Source organism: Oncorhynchus clarkii, chromosome 20 (genome assembly GCF_045791955.1).
Source record: "Oncorhynchus clarkii lewisi isolate Uvic-CL-2024 chromosome 20, UVic_Ocla_1.0, whole genome shotgun sequence".
Lineage (NCBI taxonomy): Eukaryota > Metazoa > Chordata > Actinopteri > Salmoniformes > Salmonidae > Oncorhynchus > Oncorhynchus clarkii.
The window spans coordinates 63,667,134-63,689,725 of record NC_092166.1 but is presented as its reverse complement, the minus strand read 5'-3'; the positions used below and the strand labels follow the sequence as shown (position 1 = coordinate 63,689,725).

At 43.5% G+C, this 22,592-nt stretch overlaps 1 pseudogene; it reads right to left on the bottom strand.

Annotated features, from left to right (window-relative positions):
- Positions 1–2,972: 2,972 nt before the first annotated feature.
- Positions 2,973–12,198, bottom strand: LOC139377138 (zinc finger CCCH domain-containing protein 7B-like; annotated as a pseudogene).
- Between the last annotated feature and the right edge of the window lie 10,394 nt (positions 12,199–22,592).

Genomic DNA, 22,592 nt, shown 5'->3' with positions numbered 1-22,592 from the left:
TTTCCCTTGATTAATCAGCGTAGGTTTACATTTGAGGGCTAATGTGGCAAAGGTAACTTCACATTATCCTAGTTAAACTGGTGGTCCACATGCCAAATGAAGCCACGTCACCTGACCAGGAGGGCTGTGACAGTCATGGAATTTTGGATGATGGTTATTGGTCTTTTTTGGGGATTTTAAGAGGCACATTTTCTCCTCTCCTCCTGACTGCAAGTTGTCTCCTCTCCTCCTGACTGCAAGTTGTCTCCTCTCCCGACTGCAGGGTGGGGGCATTGACTAGGCAACCAAATACTTGTTTGCTACAACAACTTGCTTGTTTCAGCAAGGAGCAACAAAGATTCATCACGTTGTGAAGAGTTCGTGTTACCGCAGAAACCGACTCAACCGCACGAATAACCGACTGTCCCGTCTTCAGTCAGTCGTTCGTAAATAAAAACAAAACGGTTGTGAAAAATAATAACAACAATGGTTCGTCGGTTTCAGGATTATGCTGTAATTGTGCTAGCCCTACTGACCAAGACAAACCAGGACTTGTTCATGTGGTCCACAAAAACTCTAGGCTCTAAGCATACGGCACAGTATTGAAGTTAATAACAGCCAAACCTTAGTCAAACCTTTCAGATTATGGACGCGCATTTTCTTATACATTACTTTCTGTGTGTGCATCGCACAAGGCGGTGTCTGTTGCATCAGCAGTTTGTCGTACTGTAAGGGGTGTGTGTGTTTGCATTCAGACTCTCGTCACAGGCGGTAGGTACTGTAGCTGGTCTCTGGTGTAGTGGGATCAGGGTCACTTATCCACAGCTCCAGGGAGCGGCTCAGCCTCAGCCTGACAACACTCACACATCTCCTCCTTCTGCCCAGACTGACACTCACAAAATGGGTTTCTCCATATCCAACATCAGAAAAGGCTAGTATAAAAAAATATACCACTTGTTTTAAATCCTTAAGGAGTCTACTGACACAGCCGTGAATCAAATCTAAGTAACATAAAAAATCCCGATCAAAATCCATTAGTTCAAGCTAGAGCTATCAGGTTTTTTGCAGGACTGCGTCTCAATCCACTGTATCCGCCTATGTCGGCCTTCTGCATCTGCAGAAGATGGCCGAGCTGTAGCCTTGTTTGTCAGACCATGAGGAATCTCACAAAAACCTATGTAGCGTCCGAATGGTTTGGCCAACAAACTATTATTCCACTCTATGGAAAGGGGAGTCTGAAGGTAACCCATACAAAAAGTAATGGAAGAAAGAAGGTAGTTGTGCCAACAAAAATAAGGGATCAAACGTGTTCAGAAAAACTTAAATATTTCCTGAGCTTTCTCATATCTCCTAGATATAGGACATAGTCAAAAAAATAAATCATAAGGTTTTGAACTGTGTCTTTTTTACCATTTATGAACCTGTTACTCAACGTGTTTATATGGGCTATAGTAGAAAAGGCCAAATTCTATATTTTATCAAATCCTGCTTTTTTATTTTTGGGGGATCCCTAAAGGGGTCGTAAAATTACAAATCAAATAGCTAATGACCATCTTAAAACAGTTCCATGTTACCTTAGTACCCCACCGCCCCTATGACTTAAGCCACTCACCAATGACTCAGTGGAATCTGTCGTCAGGGAAACCCATTTCTCCTCCAGAGGCGAGGCCATAAGGCTTGCATCAGTGAGTCTATTCTGACTGGTCAGCCTGAGCCACATGTCAAACATCGGCTGCATGTCCCTCACTGTGGACGGGAGGGGACAGGGATTAGCGTTGCAAACAAATACACTGTAAATACATTATTTGTTTGGCCATGACACACGCAAAAAGAGGAAAAGCAACAGAAAGACAGAATTGTAATTTTTTATTTATTTTAATTTTACCTTTATTTTACTAGGCAAGTCAGTTAAGAACAAATTCTTATTTTCAATGACGGCCTAGTGGGTTAACTGCCTGTTCAGGGGCAGAATGACAGATTTTGTACCTTGTCAGCTTGGGGATTTGAACTTGCAACCTTTCGGTTACTAGTCCAATGCTCTAACCACTAGGCTACCCTGCCGCCCCATCTTACAGCTGTTGTTCTTCATGTACGTCCAGACGTCCCTTGCTTCCAGAATGTGGGCGAAGGAACAGTTCCCGATGTCAGTGCCACTTCTTCTGCTTCATCACATGGACACACATCTAGGGAGACTGCTTTATTCTCACACTGTCTATCCTGATTGTATACTTTCCTGTGATTTTATTTGACAATCCTTATAATCGGATGTCAAAACACAATTGAAACGGATGCTGACATACTGGCCCTTCTTTACAGAAACCCCTTTCCTTCACAAGTAGTAGCACGACAAATAGCTAACCTACCGTGGAACAAAGGCCAAGCTGCCTATAGGTGTAAAGACGAGAAGAGGAGAGCTGTAAACAACATCAGCTGTATTCAGCATGTGAGAGGTCTGCTGGAAATGACTGCCTGATTGGAGAGATTAAAACAGACCCCGAGGGGAGGGAGGGATGGAGAAAATTAGTAGAGAGGGGTGACTCAGTTCATACTTATGTGGGTGTGACTGTGTATGAGAGAGGGGAAGGGCGAAAAGAGTGAGTGATGGAGGGATAGAGAAGGGGGAGGGACTTACGTCATACTGCTGTGGGTATGCACGGGAGAAGAGGCCGCACAGCGACCCACTTCTTCTTCTCCAAAGACTTTACCAGCAATACCCAACGCTCCTTAGTCCAGCTGGAGAAAGGGGGAAAGGGGAAGACAGAGATGAGGAAGAGAGATGGGCGGGAGAAAGAGAAAGAAAATAACATGACTATGGACTACAATCATAAAGTTAGTGAAATAGACCATTCAGAACAAGGTATTTTGCATTTCTATAGAGTTAATCCTTTAATGGGCCTATTCCTTTAACATTCCTTTTATCCTATTAATTATCAGTTCAGGCCTGGTCATGAAACAGATGGTAGCCCCTGCAGCCTCATATTGACACGAGAACTTCAGCACTTACCATGAGTGCAGATGTCAGTTTGATATGGTCTCTCACCTGTCGTGCAGTACTTGAGGGCCTTGTCTGGTTCGTGGACATGTCCATCCCTCTGGCCACAGACAAACTTCATCTTCAGGTTTAACCCCCTGCCATCCCCTCCACCCCTGAGGTTGTCTCCCACTCCCCCTATTCCCCCCCACCACAGCTCTGGTGTGTGACGTGCACAGGCTGAGAGCATGAGTGAGAGAGATCTTGTAAATCAGGCCCTTAAAAACAATAACGCAAATGGTGTATTGTATTAGGAGACAAGGGCATCGTGCCCATCTCATGCTCACCTTCTGTTTCTGAGCATTTTCCTCTAGCCTGTACCAGAGCCTCTTGGACTTCTGTACCATCTCTTCATGGGTGATACCTGGGAGAGAGAGGGAAGTTAATAAAGACACACAAAGTAACAGATGATAGCGTGAACTTTGGTTATTTTGCTGGAATCCTTGATAGAGTGTGTCTGTGTGTGCAGCCATGCTTGCAAACACATGAGTACTTCTGTACCGGTGTCCTGCTGCAGCACCTAGCACTTGAGTTCTATGACGGAGTGGGCAAAGGAGCAGTTGTCCTCGCGCTGGCAGCCGTAACGCACCTCGTGGCGACACATGTCAAACTGGCAGAGGGGGTGCAGCGGGCGCACCTTACTGTGGCGCACGTTGGCAGAACACACCACATGCACTAGGCACCTGAGAAAACAGGGATGAGATAGAGGGGGAAGAGATGGAGGAGGAGAGAGAAGGAGAGGGCAGAAGGGGACAGGGTGCAAATAGCTGACTTGAATATTGTCTGAGGGAAATTGGATTTAGAATCCATTATACCAAGACAAAGTGCTTATTTGGATCTGATACAATGAAGGACAGAGAGAGGATGACGGAAAAGTACAGAAAGGTCTAGGAGACTCACTTATCATCAAAGGGATGCCAGGCAGTGAGGTTTGAGCAGACAGCCAAGTTATCTTTGCTGCACTTGCTGATGATGGGAGGCTTACTGTCAAAACATTCTTGCAGAGGGAGAGAGAGCAAAACGGAGTGTGTGTGTACATACAGAATACTGCAAAGTTCACCATGTGGAGGTCTATGTGCATCACACCCTACCTCACAGAGGAACATGAACATGCCCATGTGCTGCTGCAGCAGGAGTGTGACGCTGAGTGCCCGTCTCTCGGTGCTGCCCAGCGGGTCAAACAGCAGCTCCCTTCTCAGAGCCCCCTTCCTCTCCTGGGTCCACAGGTATATTTCCTCCTGGCAGTAGGCAAACGTGCAGTTCCCCCCATACTGGCATTCCTGGCGCTCCTGGACCTCTTCAGGGAGACAGAGGAGGAGCAGGAAAGAGGTATGAGGTAGAGAGTACATAATATTTACTATCACTGATGGAAAATTCTGTTTAAGCAACATTAAAACTACTGCCAGCACTTCGGTGCTTATTTGAGTAAGAGAACATGCATGTGCTGGTGACACTGTCTCTGATTTATTTAGAATTCAAGGCACACTTCACCAGCATGGCTACCACAACATCCTGCAGCGTACGCCATCCCATCTGGTTTGCGTTTAGTGGGACTATCATTTGTTTTTCAACAGAACAATGACCCAAAACACACCTCCAGGCTGTGTAAGGGCTATTTTACCAAGAAGGAGAGTGATGGAGTGCTGCATCAGATGACCTGGTCTCCACAATCACCCGACCTCAACACAAACCAATTGAGATGGTTTGTAATGAGTTGGACGGCAGAGTGAAGCAGCCAACAAGTGCTCAGCATGTGGGAACTCCTTCAAGTCTGTTGGAAAAGCATTCCAGGTGAAGCTGGTTGAGAGAATGCCAAGAGTGTGCAAAACTGTCATCAAGGCAAAGGATGGCTATAGAAAGGGTGGCTATAGAAAATATATTTTGATTTGTTTAACACTTTTTTGGTTACTACATTATTCCATGTGTGTTATTTCATAGTTTTGATGTCTTCACTATTATTCTACAAAAATAGTAAAAATAAAGAAAAATCCTGCAATGAGTAGGTGTTCTCAAACTTTTGAGGCAAGTACTGTACGTACCTTTGCAAAACACAAAGGCCCCCAGGAAGTTATTTTGGTGGGGTGGGGTCTTCTTTGTTCTTGAAGCGAGACAGCAGCAGGTCCCTCTTACAGCGGTGAGCCACTTCCGCCTGGTACGGGTAGTCCATATCCCACAAACCTGCAGAGAAGAGTAGGGGAACTTATCAGAATAAGGAATATCACAAAAGCATAAATAACAACAATAGAATAAATGCAGTCTGGGAATTAAAAAAACACACATAGTATAAAGTATAGTATCAAGTATAGAGACATCCATGTTGTGATAAACTCAGAAGACAGGAGAAAGAAGATGAGAGTGTCCATCGGAGTGTTCAGGCGTTATGCCGCTGTCTTACTGTGTGAGGGGAGCTGTGTTTGTAGATCCCAGAGATGATACTGTGAGAAATTATTCCCCCTGGAGAACAGAACTGCAACACAAGGACACAGGGATACCAGACACCATGTGGCCATACAGCAGTGCTGCTGACACAAACTAGCTTCAACAACAACTAACACATTCCCCGAGGACTGTTCAGGGTCACTGGGCAGTTCCGGGAAGGTTTAAGTAACAGCTGATGCAGGTTTAAACTGTATGGTTGCAAAATAAGACTGGATAGAGGCCAAAAAAAAAGCCTGCTACAATGGCTTTGCTGTTTTCAATATAATTGACATCACCAAAACACACACCCGGATCCATACACCTTGTTCATATGTCAGGCAAGATGTACTCAGAGAGGGAGTCCAGCCCTCCAATTCCAGCCCCTCCTTTGCCCTCTGTGTCCTCAGCCTCCGGGGAAAAGGCCCCCAGGGCATCCAGCACCTGTGTGGAGGTCTGGTCCCTCTGGCCCAGCGAGGGGTAGGTCTCCAGAGCGGACATCTGGCTGACAGTGAAGCTGAAGAAGGCAGGGGGTAGCTGGGGTGTGGGGGCTGGAGGAGTATGGAGGGTGCAGGCCCACAGCTGTGTTGGGGAGGTTGGTGGGATAGCGCCTTGGACTGGGCTCTGTGACTGAGGGAGAGAGACATATTATTCTAGATCTCCTTCTAGACCAGAAATGCATAGCTCTGTGCTCCATGTAAGGTACTTCAGTGGTGGAAGTTAAACTACTAAAATGTGCAACCCGTCAGGCAGTAGTGGAAAAAGTATGCAAATGTCATACTTGAGTAAAAGTAGATACCTTAATAGAAAATGATTCAAGTAAAAGTCACTCATTAAAATACTACTTGAGTAAAAGTCTAAAAGTATTTGGTTTAAAATATACTTAAGTATCAAAAGTAAATGCAATTGCTAAAATATACTTAAGTGTCAAAAGTAAAAGTTAATTTCTAATTCCTTATATTATGCAAACTAGACGGCATATTTTCTTGTGTTTTTTATTTATTTACGGATAGCCAGGGGCTCACTTCAACATTACTTTACAAAATAAGCATTTGTGTTTAGTGAGTGCGCCAGATCAGAGGCAGAAGGGATGACCAGGAATGTTTTCTTGAAAGGGGGTGAATTGGAGCATTTTCCTGTCAAAATGTAACAAATACTTTTGGGTGTCAGGGAAAATGTATGGAGTAAAAAGTACATTATTTTCTTTAGGAATAAAGTAAGTAAAAAACAACTTATGTAGTACGTCAAAGTATTTTTTACTTAAGTACTTTACACCACTGCTGTCATGCAACTCCCGGAAATACTTCCTTAAATGTTCCTATATTCTACTGACGAATGTCTGTACCTCCTCTCTCTCATCAAATGTCTACTGGTCAACAGAGGGACGGTACAGCATGGTCAGCATCCTTCCTTGACGTGACCTTAGTAGCGACCCTCTCACCTCGCTGACTTTCTCGGAGAAGCAGTCATCCCCCAGCAGGCTGTCCAGATCGTCGGGGATCACGCTGCACTCCTCCATGTGCTCCGACACGGGGACAGAGTAGGGCATGCGGGGCAGGCCTGTACTGGGGCTACTGGGCTCGAGGGGTCATCGCTAACAGGGATGGGTGTGGCCAGAGGGGCGGGGATACACTGGGCGTTGGATAGATCAACTGGGAGGGATAAAGAACAAAGAGGAAGATGAGATCGAGCCATGGAGAGAAGGGAATTTGAGAGACACGCTAATGACAATGTCAAATAAATTGTTAAAGTTAAATGTTATGTTTTTATGGTGAACTGACATACCTGATGCAATGTCAGTCAAAGATTCTGCCCATTGGAGGACATCTAAAATAAGAGACAAGGCTTGGTTAATCAAAACATTAACCATTCACCCCTAATAAGAAAATGCCAATAACCACATTTCCACCCAGTTTTCATGCGAGTAAAGTCATACCGTATAAATAAAAATCAAGAGAGCTGTGATGGAAACAGGATGTTTTGGTAAAATGTTATAAATGAAGAAAGATCTTTTTGTGTCGGTAAAATGAAAGCGAAATGGCAGTGGAAACGCTTTTATGCAAAAACATTGATATAATAACCAAAATATAGGATTAAACTTAAAGTCACGCAATGATATGGTGTGGTCATCCCACTACGACTCGGGAAACCATGCAGTTAGGCTACAGATTAAATAAATTATGATGAACTTCACAGGGTGGTGAAAGTGCCCTTGATGCTCCTTTCCAATAAATATTGAGGCTCTTATTCTGGTGACATGATGATAGATCCAAAACGGCAGTCAAGTGTTTATTGCGCTGTCCCTGCAACTTTATTTGAGCCATTTAGTTTACTTGTTTCTGACTGAAAAGTTGTTCCCGAAATCCCTAATTTGTTTAAGAAAAACATTCCACATTGCCTCAACCCTTGCACTCTTTACGTGAATCATGTAAGCATTGCATGCGACCAACAGGGCCTGACCTATAGCCGATCATAATCACATCAATAAATTGGTTATAACAAACTCTGAACACAGTAATGTCGACAGAAAAATGGATGCGGAGGACGTGAAAAACTAAATGTTTACTGGTTGCTCCGGAGGAAAAAGTGGAAGTCAGATCTGTGGAAGACATTTGACAGTTGTGGAAACTACTGGAGATCCAGAAAAAGGAGGCTATAGGAGCAAGTGTTGCGTGAGTATTGTGTGTGCCAAACAGCTGCTGATAGACTACAATTATTTTATTTTTTTGACCATTTGGAATAGTGTAAACACTAAATAAATGTGTAGCAGAAAAATATTTATAAAGCCTTTATTACACCAGACTAAAAAACAGTTGAATGTATTCGTGAATTGTAGTTTATTTATTGTTTAGGTTAATTATTCAAAGCTCCATTTATCTAATTTGAAGGCAAAAATGCTTGATTTCATTTCGAAGCATGAATGTCTTGTATGCTGTGTGATGGCAGGAACGAATGAATGATTGATACAGTAGCCTATATATTGAAATATAAGCATAAGTAAGTTGAGGTATCAAGACTAAACAAAACAGGCTCTTAGGCCTACTGCTCGATGGTGGTTATACAAGGCTGCTATACAACTCCTAATGATAACGGCATTGTTTATTATAATGATCATAATAATAACAACAACGAGATCAATAAAAAGAAGAGTATAGGAGCGAGAACTGCATGCATATTATGTGTAACAAACAGGTGCTGTTAGATTACAATATTATTTTTCTGCCTGTTTGGAACAGTGCAAACAACATTAAATAAATTCTAAGCAACACCAGTCTGTTGTAGCGAAGAAAAAAATAAAGGCTTAATTACAGCATGGAAAAGACTAAAAACAGCCAAATCTGTGAAATTGTTTTATATGACATTTTGCCGTTCCATGAGGCTTGTTGCTCACAGAAAACAGTAGGCTATTAAACAAACAGTCAAAACAGGCAACAGAAGCAGGATCTGTCTTATTTCTGTAGATATATATGGATGATTTATAAAGCCAGGCACATTTAACAGTTACGCTATTGATTATAGACCTAAATAAGTTGTGGTTTGCCCTCTCCTCAATTTTCTTAGACATTTAGGCTAAGCCCTATTCACATGGGACAAGTATTATTTGAGAATGTTGGTTATGTAATAATTACCCCAGAATGTCCGTTATTCAAGAGGACGATTCTGACTGGATTCGTTTTTTCTCAACCTGCCCAGTAATTCCGATTTCTTTCTCAATAAATATTGACAGTTGACGGAAGCATGGAGGTTCTTCTAGGCGTGAAGATATTTCAACAAGTCCAGGCGCTAACAGGGCTACACTGTCAACTCGAGCTCGATTCCAAAGTTTCTAAACCATACCAAACCATCTCTGGAATACAGTGCATTCGGAAAGTATTCAGACCCCTTGACTTTATCCAAATTTTGTTACGTTACAGCCTTATTCTAAAGCGGATTAAATTGTTTTTTCACCCTCATCAATCTACACACAATACCCCATAATGACGAAGTAAAAATATGTTTTTAGACATTTCTGCAAAAAAACATCACATTTACGTAAGTATTCAGACCTTTAACTCAGTACTTAGTTGAAGCACCTTTAGCAGCGATTACAGGCTCAAGTCTTCTTGGGTATGAAGCTAAAACCTTGGCACACCTGTATTTGGGGAGTTTCTCCCATTCTTCACTCCAGATCCTCTCAAACTCTGTCAGGTTGAATGGGAGCTTTGCAACACATATATTTTCAGGTCTCTCCAGAGATGTTAGATCGGGTTCAAGTCCCGGCTCTGGCTGGGCCACTCAAGGACATTCAGAGACTTGTCCCAAAGCCACTCCTGCGTTGTCTTGGCTGTGTGCTTAGGGTTGTTGTCCTGTTGGAAGGTGAACCTTCGGCCTAGTCTGAGGTCCTGTGCGCTCTGGAACAGGTTTTCATCAAGGATCTCTCTGTACTTTATTACGTTCTTCTTTCCCTCGTTCCTGACTAGTCTCCCAGTCCCTGCCGCTGAAAAACACCATAGGGATTAGAGGTCGACCGATTAATCTGAATGGCCGATTAATTAGGGCCGATGTCAAGTTTTCATAACAATCGGAAATCTGTATTTTTGGACACCGATTTGTCAGATTAAAAACATTTTTTTACACCTTTATTTAATCTTTATTTAACTAGGCAAGTCAGTTAAGAACACATTCTTATTTTCAACGACGGCCTAGAAACGGTGGGTTAACTGCCTCGTTAAGGGGCAGAACGACAGATTTTCACATTGTCAGCTCAGGGGATTCAATCTTGCAACCTTACAGTTAACTAGTCCAACGCTCTAACCACCTGCCTCTCATTGCACTCCACGAGGAGACTGTTACGCGAATGCAGTAAGCCAAGGTAAGTTGCTAGCTAGCATTAAACTTATCTTATAAAAAACAATCAATCAATCAATCATAATCACTAGTTAACTACACATGGTTGATGATATTACTAGTTTATCTAGAGTGTCCTGCATTGCATACAATCGATACGGTGCGTATCGTTGCTCTAATGTGTACATAACCATGAACATCAATGCCTTTCTTAAAATCAATACACAGAAGTATATATTTTTAAACCTGCATATTTGGCTAAAAAAAATCCAGATTAGCAGGCAATATTAACCAGCTGAAATTGTGTCACTTCTCTTGCGTTCATTGCACGCAGAGGTCAGTGTATATGCAACAGTTTGGGCCGCCTAATTTTCCAGAATTTTACGTAATTATGACATAACAGTGAAGGTTGTGCAATGTAACAGGAATATTTAGACTAATGGATGCCACCCCTTAGATAAAATACGGAACGGTTCCGTATTTCACTGAAAGAATAAACGTCTTGTTTTCGAGATGATAGTTTCCATATTCTACCATATTAATGACCTAAGGCTCGTATTTCTGTGTGTTTTTATGTTATAACTAAGTCTATGATTTGATAGAGCAGTCTGACTGAGCGGTGGTAGGCAGCAGCAGGCTCGTAAGCATTCATTTAAACAGCACTTTCGTCCGTTTTGCCAGCAGCTCTTCGTTGTGCGTCAAGCATTGCGCTGTTTATGACTTCAAGCCTATCAACTCCCGAGATTAGGCTTGTGTAACCGATGTGATATGGCTAGCTAGTTAGCGGGGTACGCGCTAATAGCGTTTCAAACGTCACTCGCTCTGAGACTTGGAGTGGTTGTTCCCCTTGCTCTGCATGGGTAACGCTGCTTTGAGGGTGGCTGTTGTCGTTGTGTTCCTGGTTCGAGCCCAGGGAGGAGCGAGGAGAGGGACGGAAGCTATACTGTTACACTGGAAATACTAAAGTGCCTATAAGAACATCCAATAGTCAAAGGTTAATGAAATACAAATGGTATAGAGAGAAATAGTCCTATAATTCCTATAATAACTACAACCTAAAACTTCTTACCTGGGAATATTGAAGACTCATGTTAAAAGGAACCACCGGCTTTCATATGTTCTCATGTTCTGAGCAAGGAACTTAAACGTTAGCTTTCTTACATAGCACATATTGCACTTTTACTTTCTTCTCCAAAACTTTGTTTTTGGATTATTTAAACCAAATTGAACATGTTTCATTATTTGAGGCTAAATTGTTTTTTTTTTTGGGGGGGGGGGGTCCTCCAATAATCGGTATCGCCGTTGAAAAATCATAATCGGTCGACCTCTAATAGGGATGGTGCCAGGTTTTGTCCAGATGTGACGCTTGGCATTCAGGCCAAAGAGTTCAATCACGGTCAGATTTATGAAGATTTTTTTTTATTTAATACATTTTAGAGTAAGGCTGTAACGTAACAAAATGTTGAAATATTCAAGGGGTCTGAATACTTTCCGAATGCACTGTACCTGTCCTGGCATTTTGATATTTGAGTGGGTAGAGTCAGAGGTAACGAAACTTATCTGAGGGCTTATGTAGGCCTTACGGACCATCAGGCCTAGTTTATTAGCCAGGTCCTGGGCCAGTTCACCCACCTGCCTGTCCTGTATGAGAAATAAAGTACATCCCATAAACAATAAGTTCAAATGAAATGTTTTATTCTAAAGAAATGCGAGTAACTAAAAGCATGTCGTAGAATAAATTAGATTCATCATTTTAATTGAACTATGGTTCCGGTGCTCGTGTGCCCTGTGGCCTTGACTTACATGTGGGGCAGTGAGAAGGCATCCAGTGCCACACCCATAGGCCTCCCGGAGTCGGCCCAGCTCCCTTAGAGAGCTTTTCTGTAGAGCGCCCTGCGACTTGGCTGCTTTTCCTTCACTCTGTGGTCCAACTCATCCCAAACCATCTCAATTAGGTTGAGGTCAGGTGATTGTGGAGGCCAGGTCATCTGATGCAGCACTCGATCACTCTCCTTGGTCAAATATCCCTTACACAGCCTGGAGGTGTGTTTTGGATCACTGACCTGTTGAAAACCTAATGATAGTCCCACTTAGTGCAAACCAAATGGGATGGTGTATCTCTGCAGAACGCTGTGGTAGCCATGCTGGGTGAGTGTGCCTTGAATTCTAAATCAATCACAGACAGTGTCACCACAAAGCACCCCCACACCATCTCCTCCATGCTTCACGGTGGGAACCACACATCCGGAGATCATTCGTTCACCTACTCCGCGTCTCACAAAGACACAGTGGTTGGAACCAAAAAATCTCAAATTTGGACTCATCAGGCAAAAGGACAGATTTTCACCGGTCTAATGTTCAATGCTCATCTTTCTTGGCCCAAGCAAGTCCCTTCTTCTTATTGATGTCCTTTAGTAGTGGATTCTTTGCAGCAATTTGACCTTGAAGGCCTGATTCACGCAGTCTCCTCTGAACAGTTGATATCGAGATGTGTCTGTTACTTGAACTCTGTGAAGCATTTATTTGGGCTGCAATCAGAGGTGCAGTTAACTCTGACGAACTTATCCTCTTCCTTTCCAGTGGCAGTCCTCATGTGAGCCAGTCTCATCATAGCACTTGATGGTTTTTGCGACTGCACTTGAAGAAACTTCAAAGTTTATGACATTTTCTGTATTGACTGACCTTCATGTCTTAAAGTAATGATGGACTGTCGTTTCTCTTTGCTTATTTGAGCTGTTCTAGCCAAATAGGGCTATCTTCTGTATACCACCCCTACCTTGTCACAACACAACTGATTGGCTCAAATGCATTAACGAAAGAAAAATAAATTCCACAAGTGAACTTTTAACAAGGCAAACCTGTTATTTGAAATTAAGCTGTTTGAGAGAATGCCAAGAGTGTGCAAAGCTGTCATCAAGGCAAAGGGTGGCTACTTTGAAGAATCTAACATATAAAATCAATTTTTCCCGTTATCCACCCAGTCGCTTTAGCTTGTAACTAACGTTAGTTTCTCTTTGGTTTGTTTACTTACGTCTGATCTTCAACCAGCAGTGACACTACTTTAATATATATATATATATATATAACTAGCCGTTAAATATATAAAATACATAAGAGTAGCTAGCTATATCAGCTGGCAATTCAGTTTACAGAACATATTCTTGATTAACGTTATTTATGGAGAGCCCATTTGCCTGCATCAAGGGACAGCATCGTAACACCGGGGCTAACTAGGTAGTTAGCTGGCTGGGTCAGTTCAAAATAACAGTGACAACTGAATAACAGATATACAGCTTCATAACTGTGATTTTGTAAATTTGTAAGGTAGCTAAACTGACTGGACATTAACGTGCTAGCTAAAGTTAGCTACTCACCGAAAAAAACACCCCGCCCGACCTTGTTCTTCTCCAAAAACTGTTATCTAAATAACTTATAGAATATTAATCCTCCAGACACATATTTGTTCAGGGTAAATGGTTGTTGAATCTGGACGGAACATGTGAGAGTTTATACCCCAAATTCTACACAGTTCTTCCCCAATGAAGTTGCGCTCAAATCAAGAGATGAGACGCTTGGTCCTGTAGAACTGCGGGTTGGTTGATAGTGGCTATTTTCAATGTGACCACTAGGTGGCAGTTGTATTGACGAGCAAGCAGAGTCAGAGTTAACAAGAGTTTGTAAATACATGTTTACCATGTTCATAAATTCTTTTTTGATTGTTGAACACATTTTGAAAAAACCTGTGGGAAAAGTATTGATATTACACAAAAAGAGATGATGTATGCTGGTTGTTGGAAGCTGTTTACCAGGGCAGAGGAACCAGGGTCTTGCTCTGTACCCGTTTTACTGAGCTTCCTTCAGAAACAATTGGACTCAGGTCGCTCTGCCTCAACCTTGAAGGTGTATGCCTCAGCCATATCGTCTAACCATTTACTCATCGATGGAAAATCGTCAGGGGCCCATTTCCTTATCTGCCAATTCGTACAAGGTGTCCGCCAACTGCATCCCCCCGGGCTAGTATTGGAGGCTTTGACAAAATCTTATTTTGAGCATACGGAGGAGGCGGACATAAAATGGTTCTCGGAAATTGCTTTCCTCTTGGCTATTTCATTAGCAAAACGTGTAAATTAACTCCACGTGCTCTCTATGAGCCCTATCTGCATACGATGGAAGACAGGCGACCTTGGCGTGACTTGATGGCCCAACCAGCCTTTTTGCCTAAGGTTTTATCACTCCTTGACATCAATCAAGCCATCAAACTGGCAGCCTTACTGCCCCCCTCCTTTCCAGAATGTGGTGGAGCGAACAAATCTTCTGCCATTTTTCCAGTGGCACTAGTGCATTAATCAGAGATTAGTAGTGCTATTCCTCGTGACCTTGTTGGTCCTGTATGATTCATCCAAAGATTAAACCGCAGTGACAGTGTGAAGTAACTATGGGTCTACAAAGACCGTCAGTACTTTCCTGTCACTCGGAATCTTTAGGGCAAGAAGCAGTGTTGCCAACTCCTCAGTAAGGAAAGTAGCTATCGGCTGTCCTAAAAGTCGCTAAATGACGTAATCACCTAATTTGCATAACTGTGCATGTAATTGTGATGGATGCTGTAGGAGAGAGGAATAACGTCGTGGGAGAGACAAAAAGTGAGTAAAAAACACCCTAAATATGTTTAGAACTACAAATGAACTTTCTTCTGTCGATTGTTTTTTTTTTTTATGTCACAATTCCAACCCTCCTCCTTTATCCGGGCTTGGGACCGGCAAGCGTGACCCAAAAGAGACACTCTGGAGGAGTTACATAGTTTTAAAATATTTTTTATTTTTCTTAATTTGGTTTGGTTTTCAACCTTATGGTCCACTTAGGAGCCTACAACAAGTCACAGTAAAACATGAACATTTTTAACCATAACATAAAAAAAATAAAATTGTATACAATCTAAATGGACCAAAAAGAGAAAATAGAAAAAACTGTCAATGGCAATGTGAGAAAATTATGGTAACTAGTCTGGCCCTAATTCAGGTTAATAGTTTTTTTTCTTCCAGACCCCCCTCCACACACGCACAGGCTGTGCTGGCTCACAGAAAGAGTGGGTGTTCATCATTTTGTTAAAGGCTCTCTATGGCAGGTTCAGCAACTGGGGGAGCTGACTTAAATGAGTAAGCAGCTGATGTGCCAAAAAGCTGCAAAACATTATCAGGCAGCTGGTGCTCATAGCAAGCCTCACCAGACAGCTTCAGTCCATAACGAATGTACAGGATGGAGTTAAGGGTCTGCAAGGACATCCAATTTCTACCACACTCATATGGCTGAATACTCTCTCGACTTCAGCATTTGAGTGTGGCAAGGACAACACAGACACAGCAGCCATGGCAAGTTCTTGAAACGGGTTGATATCAGCTGCATCTCTGAACTTCAAAATCTCACTCCAGAAGCCCAGTGTGTTTTTTGTCTCATTTCATTTGCTAAGATGGATGGCACGCCATTGCTGGACAATCTTGTCTATCTCTGCAGGGGAGTAGCCAAGGAGCTTGGCTCTTTTTCTCTATTCCTCCAGGGGTCTTATTGTGCTTTAGAGTTTCCTCTACATTGAAAACGGACATGTACTGCAATGCTTCGATGTTGTCTGGCAGTCTCACCCTCAACTCATTAGTGAGGGAGATGGTGAAGGCAAAACACTGCTTTGATGTTGTCTGGCAGTCTCATCCTCAACTCATTAGTGGGGAGATGGTGAAGGCAACACACCGCTTCGATGTTGTCTGGCAGTCTCACCCTCAACTCATTAGTGAGGGAGATGGTGAAGGCTACACACCGCTTCGATGTTGTCCGGCAGTCTCACCCTCAACTCATTAGTGAGGGAGATGGTGAAGGCAACACACCGCTTCGATGTTGTCCGGCAGTCTCACCCTCAACTCATTAGTGAGGGAGATGGTGAAGGCTAGACACCGCTTCGATGTTGTCCGGCAGTCTCACCCTCAACTCATTAGTGAGGGAGATGGTGAAGGCTACACACCGCTTCGATGTTGTCCGGCAGTCTCACCCTCAACTCATTAGTGAGGGAGATGGTGAAGGCTACACACCGCTTCGATGTTGTCGGTCAGTCTCACCCTCAACTCATTAGTGGGGGAGATGAAGGCTACACACTGCTTCGATGTTGTCTGGCAGTCTCACTCTCAACTCATTAGTGGGGGGGATGAAGGCTACACACCGCTTCGATGTTGTCCGGCAGTCTCACCCTCAACTCATTAGTGAGGGAGATGGTGAAGGCTACACACCGCTTCGATGTTGTCCGGCAGTCTCACCCTCAACTCATTAGTGAGGGAGATGGTGAAGGCAACACACCGCTTTCGGACATTGTTTTCATCCTCAGGCGCAAGGTGGAGCTCAGCTGCCTTTGACTCAAAAAGGTAACCAAGGTACGGTTTGGGACTGATGTATCCATCTATTGGCCCTTTGAGTACATCAATATTTGCCAGTGGATTCAGCACCCTGCTGCTGCTCACAGACTTGATCAGACTAACCAAGCTGTCAAGTAGCTTAAGAGGATCTACTTGCTCTCCCTCAAAAGCCTTGATGGCCAACTGTACCTCACCCAGCACTGACTTCAAAAAAATGCAGCCTAAGCTCCTCCCACTGGTCCAAAATGCGTAAAACCACGGGTTCAATGGAGAGCCAACGTGTGGCACACACCTTGGTATTCTGTAAAGGTTTCTCCCCACAGTTGATGGTCTCATATATGGCCTTGTAGGCCTCCCTGCGCTTTGGAGACACTGAAAACCAGTTTTAGTCTCTCGTACCAAGTACTCCACGCTACGGGGGAGGGTGTCATTGGAAGCATGACTTACAGAATAAGAACCAGATATTTGAGGCCATACTCCTCCTTCAGCACTTTATGGACCCCATTGTTAATCCCCGCCATAAGAGGCATTGCCAGTCCCTATCCCCAGGAGTTTCTCTTTTTTAAGACAACACTTAGAGGAAAGCCACAACAGCATGGGCTATATATTTGACATCTCCTCCTTCCAACTCAACAAGCCCCAGAAATGTTGATACAATTGTCTGCTTGGTGTCACTAAAGTACCTTATCACAACCCCCAGGGACTTAGAAAGACTTACATCCGTGGACCCATCGAGGAGGAGGCTGAAACGCTGGTCACCCACATCTGCGACCAACTTTTTCAGAAAGTATGGTGCTAGAACACCATTAATCATTTCTGTGCACTTTGTCCTGTGCATTTTGAAGTGGGTAGCAGCAGTGGAGTCTGAGAAAGCAGCTCTACATGCTTCTCCAATGTGATCACATGCCAGCATGGAAGTGTTCAGCAATAGCTAATGCCATGGTGGCCTCAGCCTTTTTTGCAGAGTCAATGTTTTTAACCATAAATGGCAGCTTGTTTTGAGTGGAACTGTTATAAGGCTTTGCCTTTTGAGTATGTTTTTGAGTTGTCATGTTTTTTTACATCACTAAGTTTGGCGTAGAAATCAGCCTTACAATACAGGCAGTATGCCCGTGTTTCATCTCCAATAAACGGCTTCAACCAGCCTTTGAATTCAGGGTTTGATTCCTACTCCTTTCTGTATTTTTGAGTGTACAGTTTAGACTGAGACATGATGAGCTAGCCAAGGTGAGTAAGTGACTGAGGCTGTGTGAGTCAAATGCAGTGATTTATTTTAGACAAAGAACATTTTACATTTACATCCCTGAATGTAAGCCAGGGCGGGATCAGCCAGCGGCGGCATCCCGCATGCGCGATTCATTTGTGGTCTGGACGTGGAGGGCTGAACATCTCCTGCAGCTGGGAGAGACTGCTGCGCGAGGACTGAGTGCTTTGGGACAGGGGTGGGGCCCACAGCAGCACCCGCTGCTCGTTGAGAAGAGTAAGAACGATATGTGCTTTCACGTCAGAGTCTCAAAGTCTCCAATAACACCAGAGAAGGTCGCTAGATTTGACGCTAGTCAACTTTTTTTTTGAAAATGTGTCGCTAGAATAGAAGGTTCTCTGAGACAGTGTGTGTTCTGACTTACGGTTTTATATGAACCGCGGGCACATCCTCGCATGCTGTCACATCACCAGCGTTCCTTTGTTGTTATTATTACTCAAACTGCGTGGATCGAGGGATATAATCCGCACTTTCAACCGTACTGACGGTCTTCCAGGAATTTGTAGAACCATAGTTGCAGTGCATTCAGAAAGTATTCAGACCCCTTGACTTTTTCCACGTTTTGTTACATTACAGCCTTATTCTAAAATGAATTAAATTATTTTGTTCCCTTATCTATACACAATACCCCACAATGACAAAGAGAAACAGGTTTTTAGACATTTATGCTGATTTATTAAACTAAAAACAGAAATAACTTATTTACGTAATTATTCAGACCATTTGCTGTGAGACTCGAAATTGAGCTCAGGTGCATCCTGCTTGATTGATCATCCTTGACATGTTTAAAAAACTTGATTGGAGTCCACCTGTGGTAAATTCAATTTATTGGACATGATTTTGAAAGGCACACAAAATAACTTGGCACAGTTTGACAGTACATGTCAGAGCAAAAACCAAGCCATGAGATCGAAGGAATTGTCCGTAGAGCTCCGAGACAGGATTGTCCAATAAATTTCTGCAGCATTGAAGGTCCTCAAGAATACAGTGGCCTCCATTCTTAAATGGAAGATTTGAACCACCAAGATTCTTCCTAGAGCTGGCCACCCGGCCAAACTGAGCAATCGGGGGAGAAGGGCCTTGGTCACTCAGACAGAGCTCCAGAGTTCCTCTGTGGAGATGGGAGAACCTTCCAGAAGGACAACCATCTCTGCAGCACTCCATCAATCAGGCCTTTAGGGTAGAGTGTCCAGAGAGAAGGCTCAGTAAAAGGCACATGACAGCCCGCTTGAAGTTTGCCAAAAGGCACCTAAAGGACTCTCAGACCATGAGAAACAAGATTCTCTGGTCTGATGAAACCAAGATTGAACTCTTTGACCTGAATGCCAAGCTTCATGTCTGGAGGAAACCTGGGATTATCCCTACATTCAAATACTGTGGTTGCAGCATCATGCTGTGGGGGTGTTTTTCAGCGGCAGGGATTGTGAGACTAGTCAGGATCGAGGGAAAGAAGAACGGAACAAAGCACAGAGATGCCGGATGAAAACCTGCTCCAGAGCACTCAGGATCTCAGACTGGGCCGAAGGTTCACCTTCCAACAGGACAATGCCCCTGAGCACACAGCCAAGACCACACAGGAGGGGCTTCAGGACAACTCTGAATGTCCTTGAGTGGCCCAGCCAGAGCACGAACTTGAGTCCAACTAACATTTTGAAAATAACTGTGCAACCTGACAGAACTTGAGTGACTCTGCAGAGAAGAATGGGAGAAACTCTGCAAATACAGGTTTGCCAAGCTTGTAGCGTCATACCCAAGAAGACTCGAGGCTGTAATTGCTACCAAAGGTTCTGAGTAAAGGGTCTGAATACTTACAGTTGAAGTCAGAAGTTTACATACACCTTAGCCAAATTCATTTAAACTGTTTTTCACAATTCCCGACATTTAATCCTAGTAAAATTCCCTTTCTTAGGTCAGTTACCACTTTATTTTAAGAATGTAAAATGTCAGAATAATAGTAGAGTGATTAATTTCAGCATTTATTTCTTTCCTCGCATTCTCAGTGGGTCAGAAGTTCACATACACTCAATTAGTATTTGGTAGCATTGCCTTTAAATTGTTTAACTTGGGTCAAACGTTTTGGGTAGCCTTCCACAAGCTTCCTACAATAAGTTGGGTGAATTTTGGCCCATTCCTCCTGACAGAGCTGGTGTAACTGACTCAGGTTTGTAGGCATCCTTGCTCACACACGCTTTTTCAGTTCTGCCCACAAATTGTCTATAGGATTGAGGTCAGGGCTTTGTGATGGCCACTCCAATACCTTGACTTTTGTTGATAATGGGATATGTAGGAGGGTGAGCCGGTCAAGGATCGATTCAGACAAGGTGGTAAATTGTATGACAAGTGACAGTTTAATTATGAGTAAAGATATCTGGTACAACGTATACGGGCCCATTTCATTCGGTTCTTAAGGAACCAGCAGAAAAGAAGCCCCGATAACAGAGTGCATGTATGTTATATACAGTACAGAAAGTAGGTTGAGTCTAGAAGTTCTGGTCTTCTGGTTGGTCCTGTTGGGCCGTCCGTCATCCCTCTGAGTCTTGTCGTGCCGTTCCTTGTCACACAATGTTCAGCTAAGAAGGAGATTAGGTGTGTGCGCTGGTTTCTGCAAGTCAAGGCTGTCTCTTCCTCCCAATGTGTGGGTGTATGTCTTATCTGTGTGTCCTCGGCAGTTAGTGTGTGTAATGTGTGTGTGCTGTGTGTGTGGGAGCTATCCTGTATGGGACCTAACATGTTTTACTGTGAAAATACGTTGTCTCAGTTATAGCAATGTAATAGCAGTAGGCTGGTCACCTGCATAAGAAATAGCACTTCCTTACAAATCCCTCTCTTCACGTCTCCCCAGAGACGTGACACAACCTAACTAGATCCAGACACAAAAAGAAAACTTTTCCCAGAAGGAAAAGTTTTGTGATTCCCTCTCTTCACATCTCCTAAGAGATGTGACATAAACTAGGCTAACAATTACAAAGTTTAAAATACCTTCATGTTCTCCATTCGATCCCACTATGTACTAGATTGGCTACCAGCCACCTAGGAACTTGCAACCCTCATGTCAAAAGAGAACAACAGCTCATTGAAAAACAGAACAAAAGAAAATGGTGTGAAATTTAAGCCCCCCTTTTTGACACCCACTAGGGTGTCACTCATTATCCCTTATTTCAGCAGTCATAGCATTTCATGAAAAGAAAAACAAAACCTAGTAGGCACTCTCAACCTCATCCTCAAATTCGGGCAGGTCATTAGCAAGCAGAGGAAACATCTGGGAAAGGGGGGAAGGGTCAATAGCTCTAGAGATAACCCTAGTGGTAAGGGAACGGATACATGGAATGCAACAGCATCCACAGAGAACCAAAATGGCCGCGAACACCGAAATGGAGACCAAAATGGAGGAGACCAGGGTTTTATATTTACCAAAGGCACTCATCCAGGAGTCCCACATTGAGGTATCAATCCCAGAATGAGATTTCATTTTACCATTAAGAGTCCTCAAACCTTCTAGGGCTACGGTCAAGCTACCATCGGAGGCTGTGTTATTAGGGATGAAAGTACAACACTGTTCACCAAACATAGTGCAAGCTCCACCTTTCTCTGCCGGTAGCATATCCACTGCAATGCGATTCTGGAATGTATTCTATCCACATTTTTATTAACAGTGCACCACCAACAAATGGAGGACTCAAACCCAGCTGCCACCTGATCCACCAACTTGTACTCGTCAGGAACTCCCCTTGGGACTCCAATGGCGTCTATGTACGTCGGATCACCACTAGATGGGGTGGTGGCACGCCTGGAACGTCCCCTCCAATATTCAGGGTTCACCCTCTGGACCCTAAGGATGAGGTCTCCAGCCTCTGTAGGGTAGATAGAAACAGGCAAAAGGAGAGTAACAAGTGCACAGCTTCCAGTAGTATTGGAGGGTAATTTATCAAACAGGACAGTGTTGCCACACCACCACCCCACATCTGCTCTGGATATTGGCCTGAAACTCCCAACAATGCTGATTGTATCCAGACACCAATTCCCAGGAACCTGTCCCACATTAGTACCGCCTCCCGTCATTTTGACACAGGTGAAATGTGCCCTGGCAACCTTGTTGGAAAACAATGGTTTCCTAGCAGTAGATTTAGTCATGGGATAGACAGCATCCCAGGCAGAGCAATTACAACTGGGGTTATCCGTAGTCATTAATGGGATTAAACATGTTAGAGTCACATCTGTAACAGACTTCTTAAAACACGGTATGATGCAAGCAGCACAACACATCAATAATAAAAATACAAGAATTAGGGTCAGAAATCCAGTAACCACCATACCAGTGTACTTACCAAACCAGGCTCCCAACCAAAAGAACAGTCCAGACTCCTCCACCCCCGCCATGGTCCTCATCTCAGCAGATAGTGCACCAAGCCCATTAAAGGCCTTAGCTATACCACCATCTGGAGTGGTGTTATTAGGAATATACGTGCAACATTGTTCACCGAACATCTTGCAGACTGTCTGGCAACCCTAGATGTGGCCTCAAGCTGTTCAGACAGACCAGTGAGTGCATCACGGGGGTAATTCACAAAACGCTGTTGATTATAGTAGATATAACTGATCCATGCAGTCTGTCTAGCATCCACTATGGCTGGACCTATAATAGGTAGTAAGTGCCAGAGTCCATCATTCCTACCCAAGGCCTGAA